Source organism: Trachypithecus francoisi, unplaced genomic scaffold (assembly GCF_009764315.1).
Source record: "Trachypithecus francoisi isolate TF-2019V2 unplaced genomic scaffold, Tfra_2.0 Lachesis_group11, whole genome shotgun sequence".
NCBI classification, from domain to species: domain Eukaryota; kingdom Metazoa; phylum Chordata; class Mammalia; order Primates; family Cercopithecidae; genus Trachypithecus; species Trachypithecus francoisi.
In genome coordinates, this window is record NW_022681456.1 from 57,730,845 (window position 1) to 57,749,904 (window position 19,060).

Genomic DNA, 19,060 nt, shown 5'->3' on the forward strand with positions numbered 1-19,060 from the left:
CTACTCTGTCTGTGCTCTCTACATGGAACAACAAAGCCTAGATAGCAGCATATCCATTTACAGCATGGTTTCCTGAGTATTTTAAGCCCACTGTTGAGGCCTACTGCTAAAATACACACACACACACACACACACACACACACACACACACACACATTCCTTTCAAAATATTACTGCTCTTTGACAAAATGCACCTGATCACCCAGGAGCTCTAATGGAGTTGTACAAAGAAATTAATGTTTTTATGCCTGCTAACACAACATGCATTCCTCAGCCCATGGATCAAGGAGTAATTTCAAATTTCAAGTCTTACTATTTAAAAAATACATTTCATAAGGCTATAGTTGCCATAGGTACTGATTCCGCTGATGGATCCGGGCAAAGCAAAATGAAAACCTTCTGGAAAGGATTCACCATTCTAGATGCCATTAAGAACATCTATGATTCGTGGGAGGAGGTCAAAATATGAACATTGTCAAGAGTTTGGAAGAAGTTGATTCCAACCCTCATGGGTGACTCTGAGGGTCTCAACACTTGAGTGGAGGGAGTAACTGAAATGTGGTGAAAATAGTTAGAGAACTAGAATTAGAATTAGCCTGAAGATGTGCCTGAATTGCTACAATCTCATGCTGAAACTTGAATGGATGAGGAGTTGCTTCTTAGGGATGAGCAACGAAAGTGACTTCTTAAAATGGAATCTACTCTTGGTGAAGATGCTGTGAATGTTGTTGAAATTAGGACAAATGATTTAGGCTGGGCGTGGTGGCTCACGCCTGTAATTCCAGCATTTCGGGAGGCCAATGCAGGCGGATCAGTTGAGGTTAACAGGTCAAGAGTTGGAGAACAGCCAGGCCAACATGGTGAAACCCCATCTCTACTAAAACACAAATTAGCCAGGTATGGTGGCACATGCCTGTAATCCCAGCTATTTGAGAGGCTGAGGCAGGATAATCACTTGAACCTGGCAGGCAGAGGTTGCAGTGAGCCAAGATCACGCCACTGCACTCCAGACTAGGCAACAGAGACTCTGTCTCAAAAAACAAAGAACAAAGGATTTAGATGATAAAGCAGTGGCAAGGTTTGAGGGGATCAACTGCAACTATGAAAGAAGTTCTACTGTGGATAAAATGCTATCAAAACACATTGCATGCTCCAGAGCAATCCTTATGGCAAATTTCATTGTTGTCTAATATTAAGAACTTGCCACAGCTGCCTCAACTTTCTGTAATCACCACCTGATTAGTCAGCAGCCGCCAACATCCAGGCCAGACCCTCTGCCAGCAAAAAGATTATGACTCACTGAGAGCTCAGATACTTGTTAACATTTTTTAGCAATAAAGCGTTTTAAAATTAAGGTATGTACATTGTTTTAAATATTATGTTATTGTGCACTGAAAGACTACAGTATAGTGTAAACATAACTTTTACATGCACTGGGATATCAAAAACTTTGTGTGACTTCCTTTATTAAGATAACTACTTTTTCATGGTGGTCTGCAATGTCTCAAAGATATGCCTACCCTGTGGTCAGGTTAATTGCCTTCAGGTACTGCTTTTCATGTCTTAATATCTTGCTCAAGCTCTTTTAATAATTACCTGATCTCTGAATACAGCTCTAACTCATCAGTTTTGCATTCCAACACCTCCCACGCTGACTTTTACAAAGTCTCATTCCAAACTTTCTTTTTTAGACGGAGACGGAGTCTTTCTCTGTCACCCAGGCTGCAGTGCAGTGATGCACGATCTTGGCTCACTGCAACCTCTGCCTCCTGGGTTCAAGCGATTCTTCTGTCTCAGGCTCCTGAGTAGCTGGGATTACAGGCACGCACCACCATGTCCGGCTAATTTTTGTATTTTTAGCAGAGACGAAGTTTCACCATGTTGGCCAGGCTGGTCTTGAACTCCTGACCTGCAGTGATCTGCCTGCCTTGGCCTCCCAAAGTGCTGGGATTACAGGCGTGAGCCACTGTGCCCAGCCCCCCAAATGTTTTTCATCCATTTTCTGTAGAGAGGCAGCGAGTGACAGTCAAACTTTTGTTTCCATATCTAGGTGTTGCTACTCATTAGCTGTGGATCCTTTTCTGAGACTCAGAATCTTCATCTTGAAAATTGACACAATAACTTAATATGATGCACTGAGAAGAATGTAGCATCATTTCTCGAATATGCTTGCCCAAATTGTATAAGCTCATTCTAATCATGAGAAAACATCACACAAACCCAAATGGAAGGACATTCTACAAAATAACTGACCAGCACTCTTCAAAAGTGTCAAGGTCAGGAAAAACAGGGAAGACTGAGGAACAGGCACAGGAGGAAATTAAGGTGACAACAAATGCAATATAGGATTCTGGATGGATCTTGGACCAGAAAAAGGACATTGGCAGAAAAATTGGTGAAATTTGAATAGAGTCTGCTTCTGAGTTAATAACGTTGGCACCAATGTTAACTTATTCTTTGATCATTATACCATGGTTATGTAAGATGTTAACATTAAAGGAAGCAAGGTGAAATATAGGAAAATGCTCTGTACTATTTTTGTGACTTTTATGTAAGTCTAAAATTAGTTCAAAGTAAAAAGTTTAAATTGAGATACAGGAGAAATTATAAAATACTTACTAGAACCCTGAGGGCATTTATTATGTCATAGCCACAGGAACTTTACATGCATTTAGTCATTATGACAACCCTATGTAGTAGGAAATACTTGTCTCAGATATGGTTATCTGACCCTTAGTAAGAGTCCCCTGAGTTCCAGCAAACTTTTTTCTATTCACTGCTGCCCAAACATGTCCACTTTTGGAGTTTCTGTAAAGTCTCTTGGGGCCCTTTTTGCTACTCTGGACATCTGGAAAGACTATGTCTGCAATACTCATTTAGCACTAATTTTGTGCAACTTGGTATTGTTAATTTTCTGTGTCTTATTATCCCAGCTAAAAGGGAACTCCTTGAAAGCAGAGGACTGGATTTCACAGACGTTTGGATAGCTCCCAGTATCCGGCACCAAGAATCTTGGATATTGCTCATGTTTGTGCTAACAATCTTGGATATCCCATAGTGCCCTTCAGTAATAATCTTGGATATCCCACCATGCCTTTTACCAAGAATTTCCCATGTGCTTCATCATCCTTGGATCTCCAAGAATAACTCATCCTGGCTGGGCCTGGGACAAGTTCTCTGGCCTTTCTAGAGTTGTAGACATTGGATTCTGCTGTAGGAGGCAATATTAGCAGTTGGCTTCTTGGATGATTTCCTAGAAAAGCACACATTGCAATCTGACTTCTAGAGTAAAATTCAGCAATCATACACTTTTTAAAAACTTGGGGCAAAAAACACATAACGCAAAATTTATCATCTTAACCATTTTTAAGTGTGCAGTTCATTAGTGTTAAGTATATTTCCATTGTGAAACAGATAGCAATCACACATTTTTAATTTCTTTCTTTTTTTTTTTTTTTTTTTTTTTTTTTTGAGATGGAGTTTCGCTCTGTCACCCAGGCTGGAGTGCAGTGGCCAGATCTCAGCTCACTGCAACATTTTTAATTTCAAAAAACATGTTAGCTATCCAGAATATATGACAGACTCTCACCACTTAATAAAAAGAGAACAAGCAATGATAACATCCAAACATGGGCTAAAGATTTAAATGGATATTTCATCAATAAAGATACACAGATGACCAATAAACACATGAAAAGATATTCAACATCATTAGTCATTAAAAAAAAAAGAAAGGCCGGGCACGGTCGCTCACTCCTATAATCCCAGCACTTTGGGAGGTGGAGGTGGGCAGATCACGAGGTCAGGAGTTCGAGACCAGCCTAGCCAGCATGGTGAAACCCCATCTCCACTAAAAATACAAAAAATTAGCTGGGCACAGTGGCGTGTGCCTGTAATCCCAGCTACTTGGGAGGCCGAGGCAGGAGAATTGCTTAAACCTGGGAGGCGGAGGTTGCAGTGAGTTGAGATTGCACCACTGCACTCCAACCTGGGTGACAGAGAAAGACTGTGTCACAAAAAAAAGGAAAGTTAAAACCACGATGCGATACCTATTAGAATGGCTTAAAAAAAACTGAGAACATGGAGTGCTGGCAAGGATGTGAAGTTACTGAAATTCTCATACATTGGTGGTGGAATGCAAAAAAGAAAGGGCACTTTTAAAAAATAGTTGGCAGTTTCTCATACTTTAAACATACACTTACCATATAACCCATAATTCCCACTTCTAGATATTTATGCAAGAGAAATAATGACATATACCCTCACTGAAACCTGTATGTGAATGTTTACACAGCTTTATTCATAATCACTGAAAACTGGAAGACAGCCCAATGTCTGTCCGCTAGTGAATGAAATTGATGAACAAACTGTAGTATATCCACACTACTTCTCAATAGAAAGGAATGGACTACTGATAGGACAACCACATGGATACATCTCAGATACATTATGCTAACGGACAGAAACCAAACTCAAAAGCTACATGATTTGATTCCTTTGATATAACATTTGGTGAACGCATAAGTATAGGGACGGATGGGGTGGGGAGAGGGTGAACTATGTAGGGCACTTTTATGGTGAGATATCCTATATCTTGATTGTTGTGGTTACAACTCTTTATGATGGCTCAAATTAATAAATTTACCTAAATAAAGTTAATTTTTACTGTGTAAATTATAGTTCAATTGACCTAGCTTTACAGAACTACGTTAGCTATTTAGTACTTCAAATGTAATTGGCCACTTAATTTATGGTGTTGCTATCAGAAATAGCTGGATTAAGGAGAAAAACCTAATACGTAGGTAGATTTTACTTTGCTTTGGACAATTCGGCTAATGCCTGCTTTTCTCTTATCTCGGTTGGTTTAACATTTGTCCTGTGAAATAGAGACGTAGTTTGGATGGCAAATTACATAGTTATGTTAGGTTTAGGACAGTCTGGGAAACACAGTGAGACCTTGTCTCTACTAAAAATTTAAAAATTAGCCTGGTGCAGTGTGCACGCCTGTGGTCCCAGCCACTCAGGAGGCTGATGTGGGAGAATTGCTTGAGCCCAGGAGGTGAAGGCTACAATGAGCTATTATCATGCCACTGCCCTCCAGCCTGGGTGACAGAGTGAGACCCTGTATCTAAACAAAAATTTTTTTAAAAGGGGGGGTGGGGGTAGGCAATGTTCTCATATTATTTTGGACAAATTCTCGAGATACCAGGACACTAACCAGACTTTTTAAGGGCATTAGACAAGTGCTAGTCTTTCTCCTGAGGAAAAGGGAAAGTTGGAGAACATCCTCAGTGACCCTTCGGCTGAGTTTAAACAATAAAACATGTGACACAGACTTTGGAGTCCTGTACATTTAGGATTTAATAATAGGACTACTCCTAAGTTAGTGGCCATGATATTTAATCTAAGTAACGCTGCCAATAAAATAGGTGTTGCAAGAAAGTGACTTAGCAAATTGCTTGGTACAAATTCAGTGTTCAGTAGTTGCTATAATCACTGTTGTCACTGTCATTGTCATTATTTACTGTGAATAAGATGAACTATTTTTCCATTTATGATGAGCTGCTTCACCACATTGAGGGCAAAAAGATTGTGCCATGAAATGTGTGCACAGTTTCCATTCACTTTTGCGATCGTGAAGTCTTATGTGTATTGGCATTTGCCGCTGCTTTTCTTGCTCTTAAAGTGGACTTGCTGAGGCCTATTCCTCACCTAAAACTGGGCCTCCTCTGTGGAATTACTGGTTGCACTGTTAAGTGTCTTCCTTCTCCCTGGCTGTCCATGTGCTGGTTGATTGTTTGTTTTCTGGTGATTTCAAGACAGGGTGAAATGTATTTAAATAATTTTAGGAATGCAGCACACCCAAGGTGTAAGAGCAAGAAGTATGCCTCACCTGTGTCCTTGCCTTGTCACTCTGAGTATGGTTAGATCACTCACTTAGATACTGGAGTTACGGAATCAGGATACTTGAAGCAAGTGTGAAACTCAAGGATGATTTCGTTGAACCTATGAAGAAAAAGATTGTTGCTTAATATTTTCTTCATTTTTATTTTTTTCCTGCCATGTTAGTGAAAGATTTTGCTTAATGTTTTATTGAGCTCTCACAATGTGAGCCACTGTGAACCTCAGGCAATCAGCCAGAGAAGTATTTTCTTTGGACTAACAAGTGAGTGCTGTATTATGATGCAGATAGGAAATAAAAAGAAACATAACATCCAGAACCTGCTTTGAAAGTGTTTACACCACAGCTGGGAAGACAAATGAAAATACACAAATCAAGGGAATAATAATATGAAATAGAATTAAATACTATATGTTGTGGTATAGCCCTAAAATAATACAAGATATGAGTGAAAGGAGAGAGAAATACAAATGGGAAGTGCTCAAGGCAGGTATTTTAAAACTCCCTTTATATGACTTTAGTGTCTTGCTACATGTGGTTTAAGAAGTTAATTTCTGATTACCAGCTGGGATTTTGGTAACACTCTACTCCTGTGCCAAAGCTGAATAAGAAGCAGTTAATGTGGTTAGTATTTAAAACTAAATTAAATTAATTGTTAGCAGATGCAAGATTGATTGGAGCGGGAGATGGTGGGAGGAGGGAAATAGGATACCTTTCAGATTTTAAAAAAGCCTATTCATGAACATTTAATAGCAAGCTGCTATGGAAACATCTGACATTTTTTTTGTTTGTTTTAATAAATTATGGGAATTCTACTTTGCTGTGAGGGAGATGGGAAGCAAAGGTTGTTCAGAGGAATCTTCAAAGGGCAAATGAGCCTTTTCTTTGATAATTTTGTCTCAGATAAAGTTGCTTCAAAGAAGACTGCGTACAAGAAGAGTGTTTGATGCTAATATGCCCTGAGCCCCTTCAACACCAAAGTTCTGGGAAAGGCTCAGGATGAGTGGTATTTTTACCATCTCTTGGTACTATTCCAGTGAAACTAAACGGTGATTTTTTTTTTTTTGAGACCGAGTTCTGCTCTTGTTGCCCAGGCTGGAGTGCAGTGGCGCCATCTTGGCTTAGTGCAACCTCTGCCTCCTGGGTTCAAGTGATTCTCCTGCCTCAGCCTCCCGAGTAGCTGGGATTACAGGTGCCCGCCACCATGCCTGGCTAATTTTTCTATTTTTAGTAGAGACGGGGTTTCACCATGTTGGCCAGGCTGGTCTCGAACTCCTGACCTCAGGTGATCCACCCACCTCGGTCTCCCAAAGAGCTGGGGTTACAGGTGTGAGCCACTGCACCTGGCCTAAACAGTGATTAAAAACAGTAACGTGTCAATGAGTGAGGATCTACATTTATATTTGTTTATCTTTTACTATAATTTAAAAATTATATGCACATAATGGAAGGAACATAAGAGTGCAGCACTGTGAAAAACAGTATGATGGTTCATCAAAATATTAAACATAGAATTACCATATGAGGCTGGGTGCGGTGGCTCACTCCTGTAATGCCAGCACTTTGGGAGGCTGAGGTGGATGGATCACCGGAGGTTAGGAGTTCGAGAGCAGCCTGGCCAACATGGTAAAACCCCTTCTCTACTAAAAATACAAAAAATTAGCTGGGTGTGGTGGAGCATGCCTGTAATCCCAGCAATTCAGGAGGCTGAGGCAGGAGAATCGTTTGAACCCAGGAGGCAGAGGTCACAGTGAGCTGAGATCATACCACTGCACTCCAGCCTGGGAGACAGAGTGAGACTCTGTCAAAAAAAAAAAAAAATTACCATACTAACCAGCAATTCCATTTCTGGGTATATACACAAAAGGATTGAAAGCAAGGACTTTAATCGATATTTGTACACCTGTGTTCACAGCAGCATTATTTGCAATAGCTCAAAGGTGGAAACAGCCCAGATGTCCATCAACAGACGAATGCATGAACACAATGTGATATATACATACAATAGAATATTATGTGGCCTTAAGAAGAAAGGAAGTTCTGACATATGCTACAACAGGGATGGACCTTGAAGACATTATGCCAAGTGAAATAAGCCAGACACAAATGGACAAATATTATATGATTCCACTTATGTGAGGTTCCTACAGTAGTCAAATTCCTAGAGACAGAAAGAATGGTGGTGGCAGGGGAGAGTGGGGAGTTGCTTTTCAATGTATAGAGTTTCAGTTCGGGAAGATGACAAAGTTCTGGAGATGGATGGTGGTGATGGTTGCACAACAACCTGATTGTGTTTAATGCCACTGAATGGTACACTTAGAAACGGTTAAAATGGTAAGTTTGATATTACATATATTTTACCACAATAAAAAACCCCAGACATTTCACATAAAAGATACCTATGCTTATGCAATTAATTTTTTCCCTTGAATAAAGAGCTCAATATAAAGCATGGTTGAGAAGAAAAAGTGTTTCTTCCAATTCAATCAAGCGTTCATTTGCGAATCCTAGCTAATTAGATTACAGTGCCAAGTAAAGCAGTGGTTGCTATCATTCAGGATAAAGGAGCCTGGGGAATTTACCCTTGCAAGCCTCAATCTAGAAGAGATAAGGTAGAAAGTGCAGCATCTTCACCTATACTCAATATATTGTGGGTTTACTTGTGGGTTGAGGGTATTTTAGGTGAGTGGAAAACAATGGGCAAAGGCATGCATGTAGGAATAAGTATATGGCAGGAAGGGTAGGGAGTTGAGGGAGAGAGGTAGGGTAAGGGACAGTGAAAAAGGTTATATGACAGCAAGTAGTGAGATAAAATCGTGGATTGTGTGAGGTGAAACTACAGAGGCAGTTCAGGTTTGGTGCATTATGTACTAGGAATCCATGGTTTTATGTGCATTGCATATGTCAAAATACAAATCCTTTCCCTTCTTTTTTTTTTTTTTTTTTTTTTTTGAGAAGGAGTTTTGCTCTGTCACCCAGGCTGGTGTGAAGTGATGTAATCTTGGCTCACTGCAACCTCTGTCCCCAAGGTTCAAGCGATTCTCCTGCCTCAGTCTCCCAAGTAGCTGGGATTATAGGTGCCTGCCACCACACCGGGCTAATTTTTGTATTTTTAGTAGAGATGAGGTTTCGCCATGTTGGCCAGGCTGGTCTCGAGCTCTTGACCTCAGGTGATCCACCCACTTCAGCCTCCTAAAGTGCTGGGATTACAGACATGAGCCACCGCATCTGACCCTTCTCTAATGTTGAGTCTACATTTTTCAGAAAAGAGGAAAAGATATGTCCTTTAGCTTTTAGAATTTGTCATCTTTTTTTATCAGGGTTCTGCTACGTCGTGCAAAGATACTTTTAAATGCAAAGCTTTGGGCATGGAAAAATGAAGCAATTGCAAAGAAGGCAGATTATATTTGCACAGCACACAATGACTACACTCCTGTGATCTCAGAAAATGACAAAGCTGATAACCGAGTTCTTGAAATGCATTCTTGTGACAAACTATGCCATTTCTAGTTATCTGATTTGCTTTTCTTGAAAGCTGAAGTGAAGGTCACAATGTATTGACTTGTGGCATAAATATAAACGTTTCTTTCAATTTTTCTTCTGACTTCATCCACTAGCTGGAGAACATGGAGACTTTTTGTTTGATTTGGAGAAGGCAATGTATTTACCAATGGCTGAAGAGTGATTAAGAAATAATGTAACTTCAAAGAGTGCATGGAGAGAGGCCTAGATAAAGATTGCATGGATCTCTTCTAGATACTATGGAAAGTTGACTTAGGTTAAATTTGAACAAGTCCTGTTGGATAGATCATTGAAAGTTAAGAATAGGCTCAAGTGTCTCTGGTGTTATAAAAACATTATCTACAATGGTAGTCCCTTGCATTGCTTAAGAGACTTGACTCTATTGTTAGGATCTTGTATAATATTGTGAATGTGCATCCTGGGATCATGAAAAGGTCTTAAGCTTCTTTCAAATGCCTGTGAAGTAAGAGCAAACATTTTTCATGTACTGCAGTCATTAAAGATAGAGTGATCCATTCAAGTGTGATCAACAAATATTATTAACAAAGGGAAAGAAGGTGTCAAAGACACTGGTTCTACATGGATAGGTTATATGTTGGAGAAAATTATTGTTAATTTTCAGGGATTCCCGAAACCAGGCTCAATCAGATGTTTTTCTTTTTGGCTGATAAAATGCTGCATGATTTAGTCTTGGGAGGGTGTACATGTCCAGGAATTTATCTATTTCTTCTAGATTTTCTAGTTTATTTGTGTAGAGGTGTTTATAGTATTCTCTGATGGTAGTTTGTATTTCTGTGGGGTCAGTGGTGATATCCCCTTTATCATTTTTTATTGTGTCTATTTGATTCTTCTCTCTTTTCTTCTTTATTAGTCTGGCTAGTGATCTATCTATTTTGTTAATCTTTTCAAAAAACTAGCTCCTGGATTTATTGATTTTTTTTTTTTGAGATAGAATTTTGCTCTTGTTGCCCAGGCTGGAGTGCAATGGCACGATCTCGGCTCACTGCAACCTCCGCCTCCTGGGTTCAAGCAATTCTCCTTCCTCAGCCTCCTGAGTAGCTGGGATTACAGGTATGTGCCACTACACCCAGCTAATTTTGTATTTTTGATAGAAACGGGGTTTCTCCATGTTGATCAGGCTGATCTTGATCTCCTGACCTCAGGTGAGCCTCCCACCTTGGCCTCCCAAAGTGCTGAGATTACAAGCATGAGCCACCATGCCTGGAGATTCATTGATTTTTTGAAGAGTTTTTCGTGTCTGTATCTCCTTCAGTTCTGCTCCAATCTTAGTTATTTTTTGTCTTCTGCTAGCTTTTGGTTTGTTCTTGCTTCTCTGGTTCTTTTAATTGTGATGTTAGGGTGTTGATTTTAGATCGTTTCCACTTTCTCCTAGGGCCATTTACTGTTATAAATTTCCCCCTAAACACTGCTTTAGCTGTGTCCCAGAGATTCTGGTTTTGTTCTCATTGGTTTCGAAGAACTTACTTATTTCTGCCTTAATTTCATTATTTACCCAGTAGTCATTTAGGAGCAGGTTGTTCAGTTTCCATGTAGTTGTGTAGTTTTGAGTGAATTTCTTAATCCTGAGCTCTGATTTGATTGCACTGTGGTCTGAGAGACTGTTTGTTATGACTTCTGTTCTTTTGCATTTGCTGAGGAATGTTTTACTTCCAATTATGTGGTCAGTTTTAGAATAAGTGTGATGTGATGCTGAGAAGAATGTATACTCTGTTGACTTGGGGTGGAGAGTTCTGTAGATGTCTATTAGGTTTGCTTGGCTTCAGAGATAACACCACACATCTACAACCATCTGATCTTCGACAAACCTGACAAAAACAAGCAATGGGAAAAGGATTCCCTATTTAATAAATGGTGCTGGGGAAACTGGCTAGCCATATGCAGAAAACAGAAACTGGAGCCCTTCCCTACACTTTATACAAAAATTAACTCAAGATGGATTAGAGACTTAAACGTAAAACCTAAAACCATAAAAACCCTGGAAGAAAACCTAGGCAATACCATTCAGGACATAGGCATGGGTAAAGACTTCACAACTAAAACACCAAAGCAATGACAACAAAAGCCAACATGGCCAAATGGGATCTAATTAAACTAAAGAGCTTCTGCACAGCAAAAGAAACTATCATCAGAGTGAACAGGCAACCTAGAGAATGGGAGAAAACTTTTGCAATCTATCCATCTGACAAAGGGTTCACATCCAGAATATACAAGGAACTTAAAAAAACTTACAATTAAAAAAAAAAAATCAAAAAGTGGGCAAAGGGTATGAACAGACACTTCTAGAAAAAAGACATTTATGTGGGCAACAAACATATGAAAAAAAGCTCATCATCACTGGTCATTACAGAAATGCAAATCAAAACCATAGTGAGATACCGTATCACGCCAGTTAGAATGGCGATCATTAAAAGGTCAGGAAACAACAGACGCTGGAGAGGATGTGGAGAAACAGGAACACTTTTACACTGTTGGTGGGAGTGTAAATTAGTTCAACCATTATGGAAGACAGTGTGGTGATTCCTCAAGGATCTAGAACCAGAAATACCATTTGGCCCAGCAATCCCATTACTGGGTATATACCCAAAGGATTATAAATCATTCTACTATAAAGACACATGCATATATATGTTTATTGCAGCACTATTCACAATAGCAAAGACTTGGAGGCAACCCAAATGCCCATCAATGATAGACTGGATAAAGAAAATGTAGCACATATACACCATGGAATACTATGCAGCCATAAAAAAGGATGAGTTAATGTCCTTTACAGGGACATGGATGAAGCTGGAAACCATCATTCACAGCAAACTAATACAGGAACAGAAAACCAAACACTGCATGATCTCACTCATAAGTGGGAGTTGAACAATGAGACACAGGGAGGGGAACATCACACACCGGAGCCTGAGGGGTGGGAGGTTAGGGGAGGGATAGCATTAGGAGAAATACCTAATGTAGACAATGAGTTGATGGGTGCAGCAAACCACCATGGCACGTGTATACCTAGGCAACAAACCTGCATGTTCTGCACGTGTATCCTAGAACTTAAACTATATATATATATATAAAGCTACATGAATTATGATAATGCATAAAAGGGCCAAACTATAGTTTCCATTTCCAGCAAAGCCACAGAAAATGTCAAAGGGTAGGAAGCCCAGCTTTCTGTGTAGCCCAGCTAAAAGTGTTTTGCCAAAAAGTAAAGAACGAGAAGGGAAAATATTTTCTTTACTTCTCAGACTATTGTTGCTATTGTAAACCCCTGCTTTCCAATATGGTAGCTGTCACCCATTTGTGGCTAAAAAGCAATTGAAGTGAGACTAAATTTGCACTGAGATGCTCTATGAGTATAAAATACATAACGGATTTCGAAGACAGTACAAAAAAGAAAAAGGAATGTAGAATAACTTATAGATAATTTTTAATATTGATTTCATATTTAAAAGATATTTTGGCTCTATTGGGTTAAAACTAAATAACTAAAATTAATTTCTCCTGTTTCTGTTTACCATTTTATGTGTCTAGTAGACAATTTAAATTATATAAGCAGCTGGCCTAATTTTCTATTAGACAGCACTGAGGTAGGTGGTGCCACTTTGACTTTAAGCACAATAATGTTTTTCACTAATGCACTTCATTCTGCTAGTAAAGACAGAAGTCTAAACTCCGTTTAAAGTAGGAATCAGTCTTTTTAACCCCTACAGTATTGCCTTCAAAATGAACTGCTTTATCTTACAGAGGTCTTCAGAAATACCCAACGCAGTTATCTTTTTTACACTTTCTTTTGCATTTGTTTAATTATTTTTTCAGTGTGCTGTCATAATGATAACTTTCTATTCTTTGGAAAAATTAGATCAGATGATTAAATCCCCTTCTGAGCATTTAGAAGGGGGTAGCCAAAGAAAGCTGATTTGAATACAGGGAATAAACAGTAATTAAACTGTAAATGTTGATTTCCTTTTGAAGTCCACTGGCGTGTTTGGTGTGAATAAAGAGTACATTGTCAGTTATTATTCCTGCTGCCACAGTTATGGCAGATGAGAATCGTTGAAAGGCTAAGTTAAATTGGGGAGTTTCCCAGGGCTGCTGTACTGAGACTTCCTTTGTTTATATTAAAGCCTGAATTTTTCCCCCACCTCAAACAGTACACATTGATTTTTTCAATAAAATCTGAGAGTTTTTTTTCTTTTCCTTTCAAACTCATCTGCTGTGCTGTATTCTGGAGAGGAGCTTTTAAGACCTGGAAACGTGGCTTATCGTAGGAAACTAAAAAAGACTTATTTATTTCACTGTGCATTTTTTTTGGAGACTTTAAAATAGTAATCTCAACCTCATCTGTTTATTAGACTCGTGAGGAGGTTTGAAAACTTCCAGGGTCCAGGGTGCACGCCAGTCAGTTATGTTAGAAATGCTGGGCTAGGAATAGGGATAGGGATCAGTAAGTAATTGTTAACCACCCCGAGGTGATTCCAGTGAGTTGCTGGCGCTGAGAACCACTTCTGCATTAACAGTCTAAGGAACACCTGTGTCCACCAGCTTTTCCCAGAAGCACTCAAGGAACCCGGCTTGCAGTACGCACAAGAGTTAGGTTTCTAGACGACTTTTTTCCTCCCTCTGATGGAAAATTAGAGGGACAGTACATTGGTTCACTCTGAAGCACATAACAATGTATACTTTTCTCACACTCTAATATAAACACTGAAGAGACTTTGATGATTATAAAACCGACACAAGTTCAATAATTACTTGAGCTCATTTTATTCAGGACATGTGAGCTAGGCTATTTGTCTTTTAAAGCCACACGCACAATAAACACACATATATACATACAGAATCAAAGTATATTCTGCCAATATATTTTCACAGGTTATTACAACAGCAATTTCAGCTGGATTCTAAAGAGGACATTTGGGGCAGGGTGAGTATGTTAGGCATTGTGCTGAATTATTTTGGGTTGGGTATTACTGTTTTTGCAAATGCAGTTGTTATCATGGAATCCAGATTTTTCCATTGTGAAACTGGTCCTCTTGAATCTAGTTCTATTGCATCTAAGGCCTTCGACAGGGGTTCATGTGGTAAAAATATTTTGTAAACTGCAAAGCACTAAGTAAGCTAGTTCATGATATGCATTTTGTGAAGTTGGTGGTTTTGTTTAAAATCAATATAAAATGAGAACATCTCTCTCTCTCTCATTTTTCTTTTTTTTTTTTTTTGAGACGGAGTCTTGCTCTATTGCCCAGGCTGGAGTGCAGTGGCGCGATCTTGGCTCACTGCAACCTTTGCCTCCTGGGTTCACACCATTCTCCTGCCTCAGCCTCCTGAGTAGCTGGGACTACAGGCGACTGCCAGCACCACCTGCTAATTTTTTTTGAATTTTAATAGAGGTGGGGTTTCACCGTGTTAGCCAGGATGGTCTTGATCTCCTGACTTCATGATCTACCCACCTCGGCCTCCCAAAGTGCTGGGATTACAGGTGTGAGCCACTGCACCCGGCTGAGAAAATCTATTTTGTGGGTAGCCAAGAAAGGTGATTTATTCTGGGGTTGCTGTTGGGAGGGGTTGCGATTATTTGGTTGTCACAAAATGGATGGAGGGTAGAGTATAAAAATCTTTGAATCAGTAGCAATTTGTTGTTGACCATTTATTATCAAGAGCTTTGTGATGTTCATTCGCTTGTTTATTCATTCAACAAACACTCATTGACCCCTTCCAGGTGTCAGTCTTGCTCTGGGTGCTGGGGATACAGCAGTGAGCAAAGTAGAACAAAACCAATCCTGTTCTCCAGGAGTTAACCTGTGGTTGGTGGAGACCAGCAGTACGTTGTAAATTATGAGAGAAAAATAAAGCAGAGAAAGGGGATAGGAAACACCAGATTAAAATTGTTCATGTGACTACAGCCAGCCTCAACCAGAAGGTGACATTTGAGCAAAGGACTGAAGTAGGTAAGAGAGCAAAGCATCGAAGTATCAGAGGAAGGGTGTTTCAGACAGCAGGAAAAAGCAGTACAAAGGGCCTGAGTCAGCGGGAGACTGGGGCTGGCTGGATGAAATACAAGATGCCCAGTTAAATATGCATTTCAGATTGCACATACACATACCCATGCACGCACACAACACACGTGCATGCACGCACGCACACAGAGACACACACACATGCACAGGCACACGCAAACACACACACGCATACATTCAGAGATGGAGTCACACTCGGTCGCCCAGGCTAGAGTGCAGTCACGCGATTATAGCTTACCACAGCCTCAAACTCCTGGACTCAAGCAGTCCTCCTGCCTCAGCCTCCCAGGTGGTTGAGACTATAGGCATGTGCTGTTGTGCTGGGCTAATTTATTATTATTTTTTGTAGAGATGGGGTCTTGCTTTGTTGCCCAGGCTGGTTTGAACTCCTGTTCAAAGTTAAGTTAAAAACTTAACATATAAAACTTAACACAAAAACTTAACATACAGAGTGCCCTGTATTTTTATTGCCCAAATCTGGCTAAATCTGGTAACACTGGGTCTACCTATCAGGGTTTTCTTTTTCTTTCTTTCTTTTTTGAGATGGAGTCTCGCTCCATCCACCAGGCTGCAGTGCAATGGCTCTATCTTGGCTCACTGCAACCTCCACCTCCTGTGTAAAAGTGATTCTCCTGTCTCAGCCTCCTAGTAGCTGGGATTACAGGTGCTCACCACCATGCCTGGCTAATTTTTGCATTTTTAGTAGAGATGGGGATTTTCCATGTTGGCCAGGCTGGTCTCGAACTCCTGACCTCAGGTGATCTGCCTGCCTTGGACTCCCAAAATGCTGGGATTACAGGCGTGAGCTACCGTGCGTGGCCTACCTAGCAGGTTTGAAAGTGTGAAAGGATTCCAGTGGCTGGAGTGGAAGTGAGGAAGAGGGAGAGCTCCTGGGCACCAGAATGAATGGGGAGGGTCCTTTAGGCCACGGTGAGGACTTTAACTTTTTTTTTTTTTTTTGAGACGGAGTCTTGCTCTGTCGCCCAGGCTGGAGTGCAGTGGCCGGATCTCAGCTCACTGCAAGCTCCGCCTCCCGGGTTCACGCCATTCTCCTGCCTCAGCCTCCGGAGTAGCTGGGACTACAGGCGCCCGCCACCGCGCCCGGCTAGTTTTTTGTATTTTTTTTAGTAGAGACGGGGTTTCACCGTGTTAGCCAGGATGGTCTCGATCTCCTGACCTCGTGATCCGCCCGTCTCGGCCTCCCAAAGTGCTGGGATTACAGGCTTGAGCCACCGCGCCCGGCCAGAGGACTTTAACTTTTATTCCAACTGAGACTGGACATCACAGGAGAGTTTGAGAGCAGAGAAGTGCTATGACTGCTCTTGAAGTTTAAGAGGACCAGGTGGCCGGCTTTGCTGTGTGTCAGAGAACAGGAGCAGAAGCAGGGAGACCAGTTGGGAGGTGACTGCAAAAGTCCAGGTGAGAGGTGACGGCGATGGTGAGGAATGCTGGGGTCCTGGTGTATTCTGACAGTAAGCCAATAGCATCTGTGGATGGACTGGACATGAGGCATAAGCAAAATAGAAGAGTTCAAGGAGGGATGAAGTTGGCACGAAGTGGAAGGGGGAAACTAAGTGCAGCAAGGTTTTTTTGAGGGATGGGGATAGGGAAAGATCAGAAGTTCATTTGTGATGTGTTAAGTGTTAGATGTCTATCTGACATTGTGTCCAAGTAGAAACAAGTTGGCAGTTCCATATGTCTTTTCAGCTAGCGAAATCTGGAATTGCATCCTTTCACCCAAGTGGAAGAGGAAAATGAAAGTAAGGGTGAGGAATAGGTGAGAAAGGCTGTTTGGAAGAAAGAGATGTTCTTTACCCCGCTCTGGGGGACTTGACTGAGGACTGTGACAGTGTTTGGGAACTGACAGCGAGGGGAAGCTGCCAATGCTTGTTGATCTCTCAAATCCCAGGGAAGACAGGCTGTCAGAGCTCTCTGATGGCATGTAGAAGAGCTGAGCTGAAGGTCATGTCTCCATGCTTCCAGCTGCCAAGGCCTGGTGGAATCACTTAATGCCACCACCTCCCACTTATCCTCCCACAGCTTTTTGTAGTGTGCCCAGCTTAACCCATTCTCGCCACTTCCCCTTATAACAGAGGAGCTTTAAGAAAATATATATGGCTGGGCATGGCTCACATCTGTAATCTTAGCACTTTGGGAGGTCAAAGTAGGAGGATCCTTGAGCCCAGGAGTTTGAAACCAGCCTGGGCAACATAGGGAGACCTGGTCTTTACAAAAATAAAAAAAATTAGACAAATGTGGTGGTAGGCACCTGTGGCCAACGATCCTTTCACCTTCACCTTTGCTGAGGTGGGAGGATGGCTTGAGCCTTGGAGGCAGAGGTTGCAGTGAGTGGTGCTCGTGCCACTGCACTCCAGCAGAGTGAAACCTTGTCTCAAAACAGAACAAAAAATCAAAGAAAAAGAAAAATATATACAGGCACTACTCTCCCTACAAATTACCTCAGGAAGAAAAAAATAATATCTTTTCATGGAGGAGTAGAAAAATTCTTTTTAATTTTTGTTTTATTTAATAGAGATGGGGTCTCATGTTGCCCAGGCTGGTCTCAAACTCCTGGGCTCAAGCAATCCATCTGCCTCGTCTCCTAAAGTGCTGGGATTACAGGCATGAGCCACCGCACCTGGCTAATAAAGCCCTTTATATGATGTGTGTTGTTGCTCTTGTCCACAACCACAGTCATGTTCATGTCCGTGATGTCTAGGAACCTGCTCCTACTCAGCACAGCCTCCTCCCATATCTCCAGGAGCCTTTCTTTTCTCCAAGCGACTCCTGACTCTTTCCTCTCTTCGCGGCTGGCCCTGCGGATGTTGTCATTTCCTCTCTCCCACCCACTAAAATTTGGCTCCTCCCCAAGATGCTTTCGCATTTTCCCACAGTTTTCTTCTGGACTCTTCCTGTCAGCTTCTCTGTTCTCTTCTCTCATTTTCTGTAGATTCTGTGAGAACTTGGCAATTTTTCTCTTTGACTTTTTTTTGCCATTTAGTCTCCCCCTCCCCTTCCCCTGTTTTATTTCTTGCGACTTGTTATATACTGAGGTTTTGCATTTAGCTTCTATCCTCCTCTACTCCATAAGGCTCAGAATGGAGAATTGTTTTAAAGCCTTCATTATATTACTTGTGAATTTCTCAGTTTCATTCAGAAATCAGTTATACATACGTAATAATGAAACTTAATTTGGGCAAGTTTTGCTGATTGACTCTATGCCAAGTTCATGATTTACAGCTGGGATAGGATATATCACAGTTATTTTTAATATTTTGTTTCAAGGTGATCCAACTCCACCTGCCAGTTTCCCACTAGCTTTCTTTTGGAAAGAAGTTATTTGATGCAGAGATTGGGATGTGGGAGAGCTACTTGGCTTATGTTTTTTAAAGACTCTGGGTTAACTCGAACTCAGACTACAGTTTGCATGGTTCTTGTGCTCCGTTTGTCTGACCCTCTTTTTCTGCCAATTTGCTGGGTCTGATTTCAAAAGCCTTTTTCTTTTATGCCAATTATTGTTGATTATCTTGGCAAATTCCCACCTAATGCTCAGTTAAGGGCGAGTTCTCAATCTTTTTCCACTGGTGTCTCAACAGGTTTT